General features: G+C 39.9%; 1 protein-coding gene across 2 annotated transcripts in view; it reads left to right on the top strand.

The window, feature by feature from the left end:
- Window positions 1-18,477, top strand: part of TRPC5 (transient receptor potential cation channel subfamily C member 5) — a 271,919-nt gene that overhangs the window by 64,911 nt on the left and 188,531 nt on the right. The window lies entirely within an intron of this gene.

Genomic DNA, 18,477 nt, shown 5'->3' with positions numbered 1-18,477 from the left:
GGTTGTAAGTGTGAGGATGCAGAAGAATAGAAGAATAGAATTCTTTATTGGCCAAGTATGATTGGATACACAAGGACTTTGTCTTGGTGCAAGTGCTCTCAGTATACATAAAAGAAATAATACATTCATCAAGAATCATAAAGTACAACACTTAATAATAGTCATAGGATGCAATTAGCAATCAAATCATACTAGGAAACTGTCAATATAAATCATAAGGATACAAGCGACAAAGTTACAGTCATACAGTCACAAGTGGGACGGGATGGACAGTAAGGAGTGATGAGAAGATTAACAGTAATAGTAGTGCACACTTTGTAAATAGTTGAACAGTGATGAGGGAATTATTTGTTTAGCAGAGTGATGGGGTTCGGAAAAAACCTGTTCCTGTGTCTAGTTCTTCTGGTGTGCAGTGCTCTATAGCATCGTTTTGAGGGAAGGAATTGAAACAGTTTATGTCCAGGATGTGAAGGGTCTGTAAATATTTTCAAAGCCCTCTTTTTGACTTGTGCAGGATACAGGTCCTCAACTGAAGTCAGGTTGGTAGTAATGGTTTTTTCTAATTATCCTCCGAAGTCTGTGTCTGTCCTGTTGGGTTGCAGAACCAAACCAGACAGTTATAGAGGTGCAGATGACAGACTCAATAATGCCTCTGTAGAACTAGATCAGCAACTCCTTGGGCAGTTTGAGCTTCCTGAGTTGGTGCAGAAAGAACATTCTTTGTTGTGCTTTTTTGATGACATTTTTGATGTTAGGTGTTCATTTTAGGTCTTGTGATACGATAGAACCTAGAAATTTGAAGGTCTCTACTGTTGATACTGTGTTGTCTAGTATTGTAAGAGGTGGTAGTATGGGAGGGTTTCTTCTAAAGTCTACCACCATTTCTATGGGTTTAAGTGTATTCAGTTCCAGATTGTTCTGGTTACATCACGAGGCAAGTTGTACAACCTCCTATCTGTATGCGGATTTGTTGTTGTCTCAAATAAGACCAATCATGTAAAATCATTTGTAAGTCACTTTTTCAATGCCATTGTAACTTAAAATGGTTGCTAAATGAATGGATGGAAGTCAAGGACTACCTGTATTATAAATAAGGGGAGTGGGGAGAGGTTGAACCAGTTCAGCATTTTGTTTTGTTGGTTTGCAACACTGAGTTAGTCCAATTGAAGAAAACTGAATTGGAATTTGCTTAATATGCCTTTGAATCAAATTTCAACATCAAAGGTTTACTAAGAATTCATAGGATTGCTTCTGTTTATCTGGGATATGATACAGAAGGGAGAACTCAGCAGATGTTAAGTTTGGAATATGCATAACATGCACTTTGGGAGTTTGTTTGCTCTATGTATAGGCTGAAGTGGGCAGCAAATAGTATCAGCCTTTTCATTTAGATCAGTGTTTCTCAACCTCAGCAACTTTAAGATGTGTGGACTTCAACTCCCAGGTTTTCTGGCTGGGAAATTCTGGGAGTTGAAATCCACACATCTTAAAGTTGTTGAGTTGAGAAACACTGTTTAGATGAATGAAGCCATGATTTTGCATGACAATTACTGAACAGGAAACTAAGAATAATGTGCTAAAAATATTAAATCTAATGTCAGCAATGGACCTCATCACCAGAGATGGATTCAGTTCTTAATTTAAGTGTTTAGGGTTGTTGCTGATTTTTTGCTATTTTTATTGTAGCCACACAGGACTGGCTGGCAGTCCTGTTTAATGTGATCCTGTTACAGAGGGAAAGATCAGAAGAATATCTCCAAGGCCATTGTGAAGACTATTCAAGGAATCCGAAGGATAAAGTTGATTGACTCTACTTTAAACTGGATTCTATGATTATACATTTCTTCTTGAGGTGACAAAAGAATGCTTTGTTTTGGCTATCTAGGATGAGCTAGAATGCATAAATCTTAAGAAAGTAGATGGGCCTCTTGAGGCTGTGGATGCAGCCATCTTTTGACTATATCTTGGTTAGTCTAGGTCTCCTGGGAGATTATGTGTAGTCATATCCAACAGGTAGTGAATTCATCTTTGAGTGAAGGGAGCTACTTCACTCATTATTTAACAAAATCACTCTTAAAGAAACCATTAGTAGCCCAAACATTCTTGAATAATTTCTGACTGGTCTCCAACATTTCTTTCTGGGAAGCTTTTAGAGAAGGTGTTGAGCTAAGGTTTCAAACAACTGTGGAGGAAGATTATCTGGATTCCATCTGGTTAGGTTTCAGGCATGGAGACAACTTGTGTTCTTTGACAGGCATCTATTCTGGTCATCTATTCCAGTCATCCTTGATCTTTCAGCATTCAATACCATTAATCATGGAATCATTTTTAAACAACTCAGAACATTATAAATGGTGGGGCGGGGGGGGGGAGAGGGGAGAAACTATTGTGGTGGATCTCTTCAAATTTCAATTGGTGTTGAGTGAGGAAGAGGCCTCTGCTTTGTAATGAGTCTTGGGATTTGGTGGTCTCCTTTTTCCTTTTTAACATCCATATGAAGCCACTGGGTGAGGTCATCCAAAGCTCTCAGATAGATATCATTAGTACATTGATGATAGCCAGCTATATAATCTCAATCTTGAGCTGACCAAGTGATGCTTTTTAAAGTTTTATGCCAGTGTCTGGATGCCTTGGGAGTCTGGAAGTGAATGAACAGGTTTAGGCTCAACTGTAGCATGGAGAAGCCAGATTCACTTAACAACCCTGTAACTACTGCAGTGATTCACTTAACAACTGTGGCAAGAAAGGTTGTAAAATGGGGGAAACTCACTTAACAACTCTTGCTTAGCAACATACATTTTGGGCTCAATTGTTGGTTCAATTGTGGTCATAAATTTAATACAGGACTAGACTACCTGTATTAAACAGTGTCATTTTACTGGACATAGGAAACAGCTCCCTCCCGATATTCAGTGATCCTGCAGATTTATAAAGCCTCCAGATTTACAAGAATCTCCCCAATTAACAGATTAATAGAGTTGGAAGGGACATTATAGGTCATCTAGTTCAACCCCCTGCCCAAAAAGGAGACCCTCACCATTTCTGGCAAATGGCAGTCCAATCTCTTCTTAAAAGCCTCCAGTGATGAAGCTCCCACAACTTCTGAGGGCAATTTCTGCTCCATTGGTTGATAGTTCTCACTATCAGAAAATTTCTCCCTATTTCTAGTTTGCATCTCTCATTGATCAGTTTCCATCCATTATTCCTTGTTTGGCCTACAGGCGCTTTAGAAAATAGCTTGACTGCTTCCTCCCTGTGGCAGCCCCTCAAATATTGGAACACTGATATCATGTCTCCCCTGGTCCTTCTCTTGACTAAATTAGCCATGCCCAGTTCCTGTAACCGTTCTTCATATGTTTTACTCTCCAGTCCCCTAATCATCCTGGTTGCTCTTCTCTGCACTTTTTCTAGAGTCTCAACTTCTTTTTATAGTGTGGTGACCTATTTTAGATGTGGTTTTTACTAAGGCTTTATAGAGTGGTATTAGTACCTCACTTGATCTTGATTGTATACCTCTGTTAATGCAGTTTAGGATTGCAAGATATTAAGAATAATGGGCCTAAGATGGAACCTTGTGGTACCCACTGCTTACTTTCCTCCATGTAGACGGAGACTCATTAAGGACTACTTGTTGAATACAATTTGTCAGCCAGTTACAAATCCATCTGGTGGTGATGCTATCTCTCCCACTTTTTTCTAGCTTTCCAAGAAGTAGGATGTGGTCTATTTTGCTGAATGCTTTGCTGAAGTCTAAGTATATTATGTCCACAGTATTTTGCTGGTCGACTAATTTACTTAGTCACTATGTTGAAGAATGAAATAAGATTGGTTTGGTATGATCTGTTTTTTAAAAAACCCATGTTGATTTCTAAGTTATTACTTTACTCGTTTCTAGATGTTGGCAGATCTGGTTTTTTATTAACTTTTCCAGTATCTTCCTGGGTATTGATGTTAGGCTGATTGGTCTGTAGCCTGTTTTTTTTCTCTTTTTTGAAGATGGGAACCACATCAGCTCTTTTCCAGTCCCTGGTGCTCCAATATTTTTGGAAGATGTGGTACAATGATTCTGAGATGACATCTACCAGCTCCTTTAGAACTCTGGGATATATCCATCAGGTCCTGGTGATTTGTATTCATCAAGATCAGACAGGTGTTCTCTTACCATTATTTTGCTCGTTTTAACTTTTATTTCTAGTCTGTCTTTTACAGTTATGTTTTTGGTAGGTTGGACTATTGTTTCTTTTGGCGTGAAGACCAATGCAAAGAATGAGTTAAGCAGCTCTGCTTTCCTTCTGCTGCCTGTTACTTCTTTGCCGTCTTCTCTCTTTAGTGCATCTACTGTTTCCTTTATTTTATTTTCTTGTTATTTATATGTTGGAAGAAACTTTTTTTATTATCTTTGACGTTTGTTGCACATCTTTGTTCATTCTGAGCCTTTGTTTTCCTGACTTTGTCTTTGCAGATTCTCGGTGTCTGCTGATATTCTGTCTTAGTTATGTGTCCTTCTTTCCATTTTTTTTTATTTGTCCTTTTTGTCTTTCAAATTGTCAGAGAGATTTTTGTGAAGCCATGCTGGTTTCTTCTTGGAGCTCTTGTTTTTCTTTTTCAGCGGTATTGTGCTGGTCTGGGCTTTTATGATCATATTTTTCAGGTTCCCAAGTTTCTTGAGTTGTTTTCCCCTTAAGGATTTTCATCCAAGGAATCTTTCCCAAATTCTCTCTGAGCTTGTTAAAATCAGCCCTTTTAAAGTCTAGGACTCTGGTATCATTGTGCTCTATTGCTTCTGTTTGCATTATGTCCCCTATTACTGTTGTAGTGTGCTTCCTACATATGTTTGTTGGTTAGCAAAAAGGACACCTATTTTTTCTGCTTGATTGGGTGGACTATGGCCATGTCATTTTTTTCTTTTATATTGATCCATATGCATTCTAGGAGATTTTCTTCTTTGGTTTCATGCATTTCTGTAGCAACATAGTGGTTCTTTACATACAGTGCAATTTCACCTCCTCTTTTATGGGGTCCCGTTTTTTTGAACAGTTTTTATCCTTCTATCAGTATGTTCCAGTCATGGGTTTCATCCCACCAAGTTTCTGTTATTCCAACAAAATCTTATCTACCTTCATGTATTAATAGTTCAAGTTCACCCTGTTTGTTCCCCAGTCTTTGTGCATTTGTAATGTTTCACTCTACACTATTTTTCCTCATTGCTTTACATTATAATTTGTCAAGCTTGTTAACTGTCCATCATTACTTGGCAAATAGCCAGCCAAATATATTTAATAAAGAAATAAACAAATGCACAAAATCCATCAATCTTCCACTGCCCTTATCAAGGCAGTTTTGGAATTAGCTCTGGTTAACATTTGAATCAATCATGCTGGGCTTGAATTATTTAAAGCCATCATTTCTGTCCTGTCAAATTTTAGTTTGTAAGTGCCTTAAGGCAAAGCCTCTAGAGAATAGCTGTGCTGGTAGTACATAAATTATAATAACAGGTAATCACAATGCTCTATTTGGGGTGCTTGGTTCCTCAAAGGTTACCACAGAACTGGAAAAAGAGAAAGAGAAAGGGAATCAGAATGATCAAAGGTCAGAAAAGATCAGTAGGCTATATTTGTTTTTGTTTTAAAGGCACCACTAAAATGGCAATCATACCCAGCTTTCTGTGTAGAGGATTGAGTTGCAAGTGATGATACAGAAAAAAATGTCAAAGGACTTTAAAAAAGTGAAACTGGACATAAATTTCAAATCAGATGTGAACAGGTGGCACTGTTCCCCTGGGGAAATGACACACGCGCGCACACACACACACACACACACACACAGACTGTACCACCCACCCTGCAATTTTTAACCCGCCTCCCCCCCCCAGGAACCAAGCTGTTGATGTAATGCCAAATGATCTTAATGCCAAAAAGGCATTAAGAGTTGTAAATCTAATCTTACTAAGCTTCTTCTCTGGAAATATCGAATTGCTAACTAGAGCATACAAAACTTTTGCTAGACCAATACTCGAATACAGCTCATCAGTCTGGAATCCACACTGCATATCAGACACTAATACAATGGAGCGAGTCCAGAAGTATTTTACGAGAAGAGTACTACACTCCTCTGCTCACAACAGAATACCCTATATCACCAGGCTTGAGATTTTGGGCTTGGGCAACCTTGAACTACGGCACCTACAGTTAGACTTAAGCATAGCACACAAAATTATCTGCTACAAAGTCCTACCAGTCAACGACTACTTCAGCTTCAACCACAACAATACAAGAGCATACAACAGATACAAACTCAATGTAAACCACTTCAAACTTGATTGCAGAAAGTACGACTTCAGCAAGAGAGTGGTCAATGCCTGGAATGCACTACCTAACTCTGTTGTTACATCCTCTAGCCCCCACTCCTTTAACCTCAAACTAACCACTATTGACCTCACCCCATTCCTAAGAGGTCTGTAAGGTGCATAATCTTATTATGTCTGCTGGGATATAAAAAAATAATAAGTGCACCATTGTGCCTCCTGTCCCTGTCCCATTGTCCCCATTTAGTCGTACCTATTTCCTGTATTCTTACTCTATTATCTTGTAAGCAATTGACAAATCAAATAAATAAATATAAATAAATGAATAAAATATAAATTAAATTGGCACATACTGGTAGCCTGTAATGTAAACTATCAGACTGGTTAAACACACCTCACTTTTTTCCAAATGCTACACCTGTTCATGAAAGAAGGCAGATCCTTGCAAACTATAACAAGTTTGTTCTCATTTTGTGACTTCAGTTGGGATTGGCAATTGGGCCATTAAGCAAAGCAGTCACTAGGTGAAATTATGACAATATTTATGAATCTGGCTTCAGGTATCCTTTGCTTTACAAATCTGCAAAGTTTATAAATACGAAGCTTGGTTGTAAAGTTACTTTTTCATCTCTGTTGTAACTGAATGGTCGCTAAATGAGCCCCTCACTGTCAGACGTAAAGAATCAGGACCATACATTTAGTTACAGTTCAAGACAATACACAAGATTCTAGTCAACTAAAGTTCAGTACTAAATAGGTTAGATAAAGTCAATGGAATTCAAGAGGGGTTGGACTTGGAGTATTTCTGTCAACTTAAAGACCCCAACCTGCTGGCAGACTTTATTCCACCCCTCAGCTCTGCCTAGGCTTCTCCTACGCTCACTAAACAAAGACTAACTACATTTCTGCAGTTGTGCATCTACTACTACATACTCCCAACTATGGAATACTGTGTCCAATTTTGGTCACATTACAAAAAAGATGTTGAGACTTTGGAACAAATGCAGAGAAGGGCAACTAAGATGCTTAAGGCCTGGAGACCCGGGGCGGGACTCTACCGGTTCCCTCCGGTTCGTTATGAGAACCGGCAAATCATGCCCCCGGCTGGCCCCGCCCCTTCCCCTCCCGGCCACTTGCCTTGGAGGAGGCTGAGGATGCGTCGCTGGAGCTGCCAGGCTATAAGCCTGGAGCAAGAATCCCTTTCTCCCCCCTCGCCCCCCCCCCGTCCCATTTGGAAGATAGTAAATGTTGCTGTTGTTGACGATGTCCTCCATGCTCCTAAATGAGGTAGATCGAGTGGGAAGTGGCTGGTGTGTCCGCGTGTGAATTTAAGCCTCCTTCCTATAAAATCCGTTCAGAAAACAAAGGAACAGGTATTGTTTAATTCTGCTTCAGCCTAGATTGCTGGGAGAGAAAGTAGTTTAAAAATATTATTTAATCGACTAATTCATTGGCTTCCCAGCATTTCTTGTAGCACTGAGTAGCTGCTTGCTTTTTAAAATCCAGCGCTGAAGCCCAAGAGTGCTGGATTTCAAAATAAAAGCCAAGGAGCTCAGGGGTACAAGGAGAAGTTCCAGGAAGCCTCGTTGGAGCTGAACTGGGCTTTGAAGCATTTTAAAGTAGCCTCCAGCAAGTATCCCTTTTGGGGCGGGGGGCTTTAATATCTTTAAAGCTGTCTCCTTGTGATGAAGGGGCAGTTTATAGATTAATCCACCAGTAGAAAATAGATAACATCCATTTGAGGTCAATCCATGCATTTAGTGAGGAGGAGGAGGAGGAGGAGGAGGCAATATTAGATCAGAGCCTTGGTACAAGGGGCAGTCCAGTAGAAGTGCCTTGACGGTTCTGTCCAAGCAGAGACAGGAGTGTGGTAAGTATGGAATCTAACTAGATCAATTCATACAGAGATACAATGCTCAGTATCTTTAAAGTTGGTAATTCTTTCATGTTACTGACCTGAGAGTAATCAGATGATCAGGTCTCATGCTGCCTGGGGAATTCTGGGAATTGAAGTCCACATGTCTTAAAGTTGCTAAGCTTGAAAAACATCAGAAGTACAAGTTGTGAGCCTAGGTTATTTTCCTGCATATTGGGAATAAGGGAATTTTCCTATATGCTTGGTGCAGAGATGCAGCTGAAATTTAGTAAGATGCTAATTGGAAGGTTAAAGCCAGAAATACAGGTAGTTGACTTACAACTATTCGTTTAGCCTCCATTTAAAGTTACAATAGCACTGAAAAAAAGTGACTCCGTTGAAGAATGGCAGATACACGGATCTGACACCAAGAGAGACCACGCAGAAAGAGAGGGAGGGTAAGAAAGGGGCAGAAAGAGGGAGGGAAGAGAGAGACAGCACACACTCTCTCACACACACACAGAAAGAGGAGGGGGAGAGAGACAAGAGACACAGAGAGGGAGAGATTAGAGAGAAAGAAAGAGGGAGGGGGGAAGAGAGAGAGAGAGACAAGAGACAGAGATGAGAGAGAGAAAGAAAAAGGGAGAAAAGAAAAAGAGATGAGATGGAGGGAGAAAGAAAGAGAGAGATAGAGAGATACCTGTTTAAAAGAAAATAGAAAAATGGCTCTGAGTGTTTAAGGTTGCAGACACCATGGTTATTAAATGAGTCAAACACCATGGTCATTAAGTGAACCTTGTGGTCATTAAGCAAACACTGTGGTTGTTTCCCCAATGAGCATTTTTAACCGGAAACCAGAAGGAATTGTTGGAAACTGGCAAGAAACGTAGAAAACCTCAGTCACAAAACTGTGTGGGATGTTGTACCTGATCATAAGTGTGTGTGTGTGTGTGTACGTGCGCATGGCTGTCAAAATACCCAAAACAGGTCAAGTAGCTCTAGGGAGATCCCTTGTAAATTAGAACACTTGCTAAGCAACTGGCCATTAAGTAAGGACCACTTATATTTGGTTTGCTAGTCACATGGCCACCAAGCCACACCCAGCCAGTCACATTACCACCTAACCACACCCACCCAGTCACATGACCACCAAGCCACACCCACAAATTAGGTCATGCCCACAGAACTGGTTGTAAAGAAATTTGAATCCCACCCCTGCTGGAGACTAAAACATATGAAGCACAGTTGCAGGAATTGGATATGATGGCTAGTCTAGAGAAAAGGACTAGGGGTGACATGATAGCAGTAGTCCAATATTTGAAGGGCTTACCACAAAGAAGAGGAGGTCAACTTATTTTCCAAAGCACCAGAAGGCAAGACAAGAAACAATGGAGGGAAATTAATCAAGGAGAGAAGCAACCTAGAACTTAGGAGAAATTTCATAACAGTGAAAAGAATTAACCAGTGGAACAGCTTGTCCTCAGAGGTTGTGGGTGCTCCATTCCTGGAGGTCTTTAAGAAGAGACTGGATAGGCACTTGTCTGAAATGGTACAGGGTCTCTTGCCTGAGCTAGGGGTTGGACTAGAAGACCTGCAGGATCCCTGCCAGTTCTATTCTGATTGATTGATCCCCAGAACAAGCTACTCTCTGAACTTAAACATGTTTGTATAGATATTTTCAAAAGCAGACACTACCTAGCTTATTGGTCTTTGTTTTTCACATTCACTGCTTTTTGGTTGCAAAAAAAATATTGTTAAATTATTACATTCCAAGGGGGAAAAATAGATACAGGTATTTCTTTTAATACACTCATTTACAAAACCAAAGGGACAAGAGACACTTTGCTATCTAATCTGCAACTCTTTATATATACATTATTTTCTCCATGAGTTTTCTCCCCCCTCATAAAGTAACAAAGTGCCTTTAGCCAGCCCCAGAGAGAAATGTATTTCTACCTTAGGTTTAAGTGCTGGGAGATGCTATTATCCCATCAAGTAGAATTTTCTTTGGGGGAAACTTCAGAATATCATCTAGTAATTGGAGAATGACTGCATGGGGAATGGTCTGGCCTATGAATAGAAATAGACAAAGTGCAACTTCAAGAGCCAGGATAATGCTAGTAAAGGAAGAATAAGTTCTGGTGGCCCAGTGGTTAAAGTGCAGTATTGTAGGCAAACTCTGCCACACTCTGGAGTTTGATCTTGACCGGCTTAACTCGGCCCTCCAACCTTCTGAGGCCAATAAAATGAAGACCCAGATTGTTGGGGGCAATGTGCATATAATGTTTTGACATTGTAAGCCGCTCAGAGAGTGATGTAATGAGCTGTAGAGCAGTACATAAGCCTAAATGCTACTACTCTTTCAAGGAACCTTTTAAAAAATAGCCAAATTGGAAGAATTTTGGGCAGGTCTTGCAAAATTTCTGAATTTTTGGAGGAGACTTTATAAGATTTCTGATGTTTGAATATACATAGACATATACATATATTTCTGATGTGGTAGCATCATGCTTTGAGGACGCTTTCTGTCCCCAAAGCTTTCTGACTCCAGATTCAATCAATCCCCTTGAATGATAGCTTCTGCCTTGGAATCAAACGTTTATAACAACTGTGATATAATCAATTCAAATAGAAAGTATCTCCCAAAACAGCATTCCTTAATCTTGGGGCAAGGGAGTCTGCCTTGCCAGCCTGCCATCCCCAGTGGGGCCCACAGCCCTCATACTGCCTGATTTGATCCTTGGGAAATGAATGGCATAGGGTTGGAGGAAGGTATCTAACTTTAAAAACTGGCTTTCTTGCATGAAAATAGCATAAAAATAGCTTTTTTAAAAAATATGACAAGGTTAGTTTGGAAATCCTCTACTGATTACCATTCCTGCATTTAAATAGGATTAAATAGGATTAAATACTCCTAAACCTGCCAAGAATAGCTTTAAAAGCCAAAGGAAGATTTGAGAAATGGTTGCATTGCATTATCAATTAGCACATTGGCCCATGCTTATGGTCTCTGTTTATTGTGATCAATTGAACCAGTTTTATGGGTTCAGTTACACCAAACCATACAATGGCCACAAGATCTGTCTTTGAATAATCTACCAGGTTAAATTGAATTTGGCTAGAATTTGGCTTAATGATGTGTGTTCATGCAACATGTTAATTAACTCATTTAAAGACCAAGCAGTTATAATCATACAATATGCTAAATTTGGTGAGCATTAAAGTGGGGAGAAGAAAGCAGACCTGTAGGTGTAATTCTATTTTTATTTAATTTTTTTGCTTTCTTCCTTATCTGCTTAGGCTTACACATGAATCATTACGCTATAATTCTCTCTTTTCCCCTACCCCGTTTAAATTGCAAGATTGATAATAAACCAATACACTTATTAATTTATGTCTCTCTGAGGATCAGCCTGTTACATAGATTTCCCTCCCAGTGCTCATGGCTCTTTTTTCTTTGTGTGTCTTGGAATTGACTAAACCATGTTCACTGTTGTAGCAAAAACATCATTTTGCCTACAGAAGGGATTATTGCAATGGGCCATGCTTTTGATAATAGCGGTACATAATCCCAAGCAAATAAAAACACATGTCTGTTCACTGAACGTTTTTGAAGAGTTACAGATTACAGATCAGAAACAGTCCTTGTTTGCTTCCTGCTCCAATAGGTTGACATCTCCTGAGTAGGACATGGAGTAAATGGGTAGCAGGGAGTAAATAACCTACTCTGAACAAAAAAGAAAGCACACCACCATGGATCTTGGCAGTTTATCCATAAGTTTACATTGTTTGCTAGATATGCCTATATAGATCTTCCTATCTACCAAAGGAATATAGATAGTCCTTTATTTATGACCACAGCTGAGCCCAAAATTTCCATTGCTAAGCAAGGCAGTTATTAAATGAGACACACCCTCTTTTACAAACTTTTTTGCCACTGAAATCACTGCAGTTGTTAAGCAAAATTGGCCTCATTGACTTCACTTGCCAGAAGCTGGCAGGGAAGGTTGATCACATGACCCTGGGATGTTGCAACCATCCTAAATACTGTACATGCCAGTTGCTAAGTACCCAAATGCAAAAGCCCTAACAGTGAGACTCAGGCACTTTTTTTTAGTGCCATTGTAACTCTGAACAGTCGCTAAACAAATGATTGTAAGACTACCTGTATAACTTCATACATTTTTTTCTTTCAATCCAATGGTTGAAATTAAGTAAAATGGGTTGCAAATTTGTCTGTCTGCACCAGAATGCTCTGAAAAATGAACCGATCAGGACCAAATTTAGTGGGGAGAAATCAGCCCAAAGGTTATCATGAAAATAGGCTAAGTCCTGCTGGAAGCTGCAACTCAGAAAATTCCAGGAAATGATTCCAGGAAAAAGGAACAGTGATTTGGAATGTTGGGGTGTCTTCCATTCTAATCCTGCCTCCTTCCTAGTTATGTGACCAAGGACAGTGTATGTGCAGCCTGCCTGTGTTCCTTGATATAAACACAGGCACCAATGCTGTTGAATATTCAATGAGGAGAGTCTGTGACATAGACTTCCCTCATTGGTTCGTTTTCCAAGCAGGAAAACGAATGGCTGCCAGTGGCTGAAAATTTGGTCAGTGACCTGTAAAAAGGCCTGCAGGCATGCCACGGCTGTTTGTATTTTTACTGTAGCTAAATAAAGGAGTTCTTAACCTTGCCTATGCTGTCCTGCCTCTTCACTCAGACCCCAATCTAACATTGGTGATGAAGGTGGGATTCTAGGAGAGAACAAAGGACACTCCCCACCTGTCAAGAGACTCTTTTCCAGCCGAGATTGAATCTCAGGCACCGGCCATCAGGATGGCTACCTACACTCCACCAGAACCTTTCAACCCAAACCAGCATGATTGGGTCACATATATGGGACAATTCAGAATGTTCCTATGAGCAAATGCCCTACAAGAGGCAGATGACGAGAGGAAGAGACCCTTGTTCCTTGGCTATTGTGGGCACTGCCTATACAAAATGGCTCAGACCCTAGCTGCACCAAAGGATATCAAAACCACGGAATGGAAGGACCTACAAGAAACGCTACAGGAACATTATGCCCCCACAGCATCACCTTATGCCCACCGTCTTGATTTCTACCGAAGAGAGCAACAGCCAGGTGAGACCATAAATGAATATGTTACCAAGCTTAGGGATATTGCAGCGGGCTGTAAATTTGAAAAGGTAGATCAAATGCTAATAATGAGAGACCTGAGGCTGCAGAGGAAATTAGTAACTAAAAAAGCGCTGACACATAAAGAGGTGGGAAGAAGCACCAGCAGCAAAACTTTCTGACAAGCCAAAAGCCACTAACATTAAGTCAGGAAGCATCCACTCATCCAGGGGGGCAGATTCTAGATACCCAGAAGAAGAGGGAGAAGAGGAAAGTACTGAGGAAGAAGATGTTTATAAAATCAGTTCAGACAGGAGAATGGGGCAGAGCGAAGCAGAGCAGAGACCCCCGAGGTATTCAGGATGCAGGGGAAATCACCCCAGGTCGGCATGCAGGTTTAAGGACACCATATGCAAACGGTATGAAAAGAGAGGGCACATCACAGAAGCTTGCAGAGTGAGCCTGCCTGCCTACCCAAATCAAAGGCAGCCATGTGGGCAACAATAAAGGGGATACAGGAAGGTGCCAAATTCAAACTATAGGTGAGAGGAAAGTGGAGCCGCTAGAGACAGAGACTATAATCAGACAACAATAGGACACTCTGATGACTATAAGTAAAAAAAAGGCACATCACTGTGCAGATTGGAGAAGAACTATGTAACATGGAGATAGATAGTGGATCATATATCTCCATAGTACCATGGGCAACCATAAAGAAGGCAACGCCAGGAATAACCAAACAGAAAGTAGAGCCCCAACAAATTAAATTAAAAGTACCAGGAAACAGCATCCCAGTATTGGGAAGAGGATTTTTCCGAGTGAAGTTCAACAAATTCAACCGTCAACTACCCCTAACCATCAGGGACAAAGACCTACCCAGCTTGCTCTGAATGGAGTGGTTTAAAGCCATCAGTGTAGAAGTAACCATACATGCAGTACAAGGCGATGAATCAGATGACTTGCAAGCAGAATTACAAACCAAATTCAAGAGTGTTTTCAATGGAAGCCTAGGCAAGTATAAGGGGACCCCTATTTCTTTTAATCTGGTTCCTAATATTCCCCCTGTCAGACTAAAATCAAGATGAGTTTCTTTTGCACTGAGGCCCAAGTTAGATGAACAATTAGGCAAGCTAATTGCCCATGGGGTCTTGGATCCCATAGACCATGCTAGATGGGAGACACCCATAGTCACACCAGTGAAACCAGCTGGTTCAGTGTGCATATGTGCAGGCTATAAATCGACCATAAATAAAGCACTGCAATGGAGTGCATACCCCGTACCAGTAGTACAACTTCTGTTGCATTTTTTTGGGAAAGGAAAAACCTTTCCAAAACTTGATTTAGCACAAGCGTACCAACGGTTACCAGTAGATGATGCTACTGGGGAGGCACAGACTATTGTAATGCACAGGGGAGCCTTTAAATCAGTGGTGGAATTCAAAAAAAAAATTACTACCAGTTCTGTGGACGTGGCTTGGTGGGTATGGCAGGGGAAGGATACTGTAAAATCTCCAGTCAGAGGTGGTATTTGCCAGTTATCCAAACTACTTAAAATTTCCGCTACCAGTTCTCCAGAATTGGTCAAAACCTGCTGAATACCACCTCTACTTTAAATGCCGCAGATGGCAATTCGGGGTTAGTGTGGCTCCAGGGTTATTCCAGAGCCTAATGGAGCACCTACTACAGGACATCCCTGGGGGTAGTACCTTACTTTTACAATGTCCTTGTGGCAGCAGAGAACAAGGAACAATTAAAACAATTTTGTCTACCTTGAACAGACAGAAGCTTAGTGCATTAAATGAACCAAGCCCATTTGAACCATCAGATGACCAATTGTTGTGCAAATCCAGAAAGGTGATAGTTAGATTACAGGATACATGAATGCAGCTTTGAGCATATTAGACCATATTTGGAATACTGCATCTAATTTTGGTCACCACAATATAAAAAAGATGTTGAGAATCTGGAAAGAGTGTAGAGAGAAGAGCGACAAAGATGATTGGAAGACTGAATGCTAAAGCATATGAAGGATGATTGCAGGAATTGGGTTTGTCTATTCTAGTGAAAAGAAGAATGAGGGGTGACATGATAGCAACCTTCCAATATTTAAGGGTCTGCCACAAAGAAGAGAGAGTCAACCTATTTTCCAAAGTACCAGAAGCAAGACAAGAAGCAATGGATAGAAACTAATCAAGGAGCAACCTAGAACTCAGAAGAAATTTCATGACAGAAAGAACAATCAGTGGAATGGCTTCCCTCCAAAAGTTGTGAGTGCTCCATCACTGGAAGCTTTTAAGAAAAGATTAGACAACCATTTGTCTGAAGTGGTATAGCATCTCTGCTTGAACAGGGGATTGGACTAGATGACCTCCAAGATCCCTTCCAACACTGTTCTGAATTCTATACGTTAGAAGTCTCTTTGCTGTTATAGTTGATGGGAAGTTTTCAGCTCCCCCCTCACCTCTTGACCTTTTGTGCCATTAAGACTCCTTCCAAAAATGGAAGGAGAGAAAATAGTGCAGAAAAAAAGCTTCTAATTTCATGGTCATGATTAAAAGATTAAGGCAGGCATGGAACTCCACAGATCATCCATCTGTGGATCTCATCCCGATTCTTAATTTAATTTTTTTTTTCTGTGTCAGTGTATGAATTACGTTTTCCTCGGAAATGTTATTGCAAAAATGCTGAGATGATTCACAGGACAGTAACTATAACAACCCAGGTCACCACTTTGCTTGAATTAGAGATGCTTGACAAGAAACTGGAGAAGAGCCTTTGTTTACCTTGAGAGCTCAAAAACCTGAAAGCTACAGAAAAGGACATCTGAGGAGATGTTTTTGAAAAAATGTCCACCACATTCAGACTGAAGAAAATAAACTGATTTGATATTAACCTCTGAGAAAAGGTTCAATGGCTAAATTAGGCTATAGGAATTCTCTCCTGGTACTCTTAAAAGAAAAGAAAAATATATATGGAGAAACAGAGAATCCATGAGGAAAAATGTCAGGGACTGAGGTGGGATTTTCTTATGATGTTGATTTTATCACCAGGGCTAGAGATAGAAAATCAGTCAATCAATCAAACCAATCTTTCCTAAATCCTTTTTCATTGAACATATTAATTTTCTAGCCATAAAACAGTTGAGGATCTGACTCTCTAACACCGTCTCTCTCCCATTAATAGCTCTTTCCAGACATTAACATCTGTGGAGGAAGCCATTCTCAATATAGCCTCTCTGTAGAAGACTATTTATCAGCACCCAGTAGATGAGTGTCTCTTTTGGAAGCAACAAACAAGTTTAGCTTCAGGAAATAGAAGTAAAATATATCCCAGCTGGAGAATTCTGGGAGTTGAAGTCTATACATTTTAAAGTTCCCAAGGCTGAGAAACATTGATTTATAGTAAACTATAATGGTAGGCATCAATAGTCTTTCTGATCTTTTCCACCAAATTTCTGGATGGCACAATTAGTTGGGCAATTTCATCATGAAAGAGGAATTGACACACTTTTAAAAGAGTTGTTTGTCTCCTCAAGGATATGAAAGAACTCCTACTTTCCACGCATAAGAATTTCTCAAAATGTTTTTCTTTTCTGAAATCAATTCCAGGAGCAAATTCTTAACAGAATAACAGAGTTGGAAAGTTGGAAGTCTTCTAATCCATCTCCTCTTTAAGCAGGAGACTCTTCATTTCAGACAAATGGCTGTCAAATCTCTTTTTTAAAGCCTCCAGTGATGGAGCACCCACAACTTCTGAAGGCAAGCGGTTCTACTGGTTAATTGTTCTCATTGTCAGGAAATTCCTTAGTTCTAGGTTGGTTCTCCCCTTGACTAGTTTCCATCTATCTTTCCATCTTTTGTTAAATTAATTAAGAAGTTGTAAAATACATATACAGAAACAGTTCTTGGTGATATTTTAAAATGCAAAATTGGGCACTTTGAGTATATTTTCCTTTAATTTCATTTGACTTTTGTAGCAGCAAGGCAAAATGACATATGGGGAGGTTACTAGTATAGCTACTTCTTTACCCTTAAGATAGACATCTCTTAACCTCTATTGGGAGTAGGTGAACCATTCAGAAGGGTCTTCTCAAATCATCAAGGATTTTCTTTATGGCTGCTTTGAGAGGGCTTCTGTTTATCCGCTAAAGATATTTCTGCTGGAATTGGAACAAAAATGAAAAATGGAGGATAAGGGGGCAGGCAAAATTGGAGCCATTATACTTTAAGCACTGGGCTTGGACAGGGATCTTTATAAAACCCCTTCTTTATCTCCCTCTTTTGTGAAGCTAAAACTCCTTTTTGGCATATAATTTTAGCAGCCACCTAAGTGTACAAAACGACACTAATCAACAATTAACTCCTAATGGGGTGCTTGGGGATCCTCTACTTCTATGTAACTGCATATGCAGATAAATCCTCTTCTCCCCACCCCCTCCAACTCAAGGCAGCAAGCATCCTGTTTACATCTAACATCTAATATTTGTTTCTCAAATATCCCTGTATGTCAACTTCAGCTAGGAATGTATTGTCTGCATCTTTTTCCATTTCATTTACATTTTGGGATCAATATTAGGATTTTGTCACCACTTTTCCTTTGGGAGGTCATGTTGTGATTCCAGTAAATCCAGCATCTTGGAACAGCCCTCATAGGCTTCCCATATTAAGTTATTGAGCCCATACATCAACACACGCTCTAAGAAAAATCTCTATCACACCCAGCTCCAGTTGATTAGAATAATTCTTAAGGTCTCCTGCCTTTGTTTTGGATATTTCTACCTCCAATGACACTTGACAGAATTTACCCCTAAAATCTTTATATTTCTTATTCAATCCCACGTTTAATTCTTTTCCAGGGATAACCATGCACAACATCCAATTTACATTCCTTTGCATTCTTTGAGTGACCTGTACACATGAGGCTAATGACAGAATTAACGTTGTTCTTTATTTTTTTTACTGAAAGCTAAGGAGGGATTTTAAAAGGTTGGATTCTGTGCTTCTAACTGGAGCTCACTGAAGTGGTTACAAATTGCATATCTAAAAATTTGACAAATTATAAACACAGTATCTTAATCTAAAGAAGAGGAAAATGCAGGAGGAAGAGGGAATAGGAAGTAGGGCAGATCTATTTAAAAGTGGATTCAGGTTTTTTCAATATCCACTATAGAGTCATTAGGAGGGGA

Source organism: Pseudonaja textilis, chromosome 12, assembly GCF_049901715.1.
Source record: "Pseudonaja textilis isolate UNSWEBS1 chromosome 12, rPseTex1.2, whole genome shotgun sequence".
NCBI lineage: Eukaryota > Metazoa > Chordata > Lepidosauria > Squamata > Elapidae > Pseudonaja > Pseudonaja textilis.
Note: the sequence above shows the minus strand (reverse complement) of the source record. Positions and strands in the feature narration are given on the sequence as shown.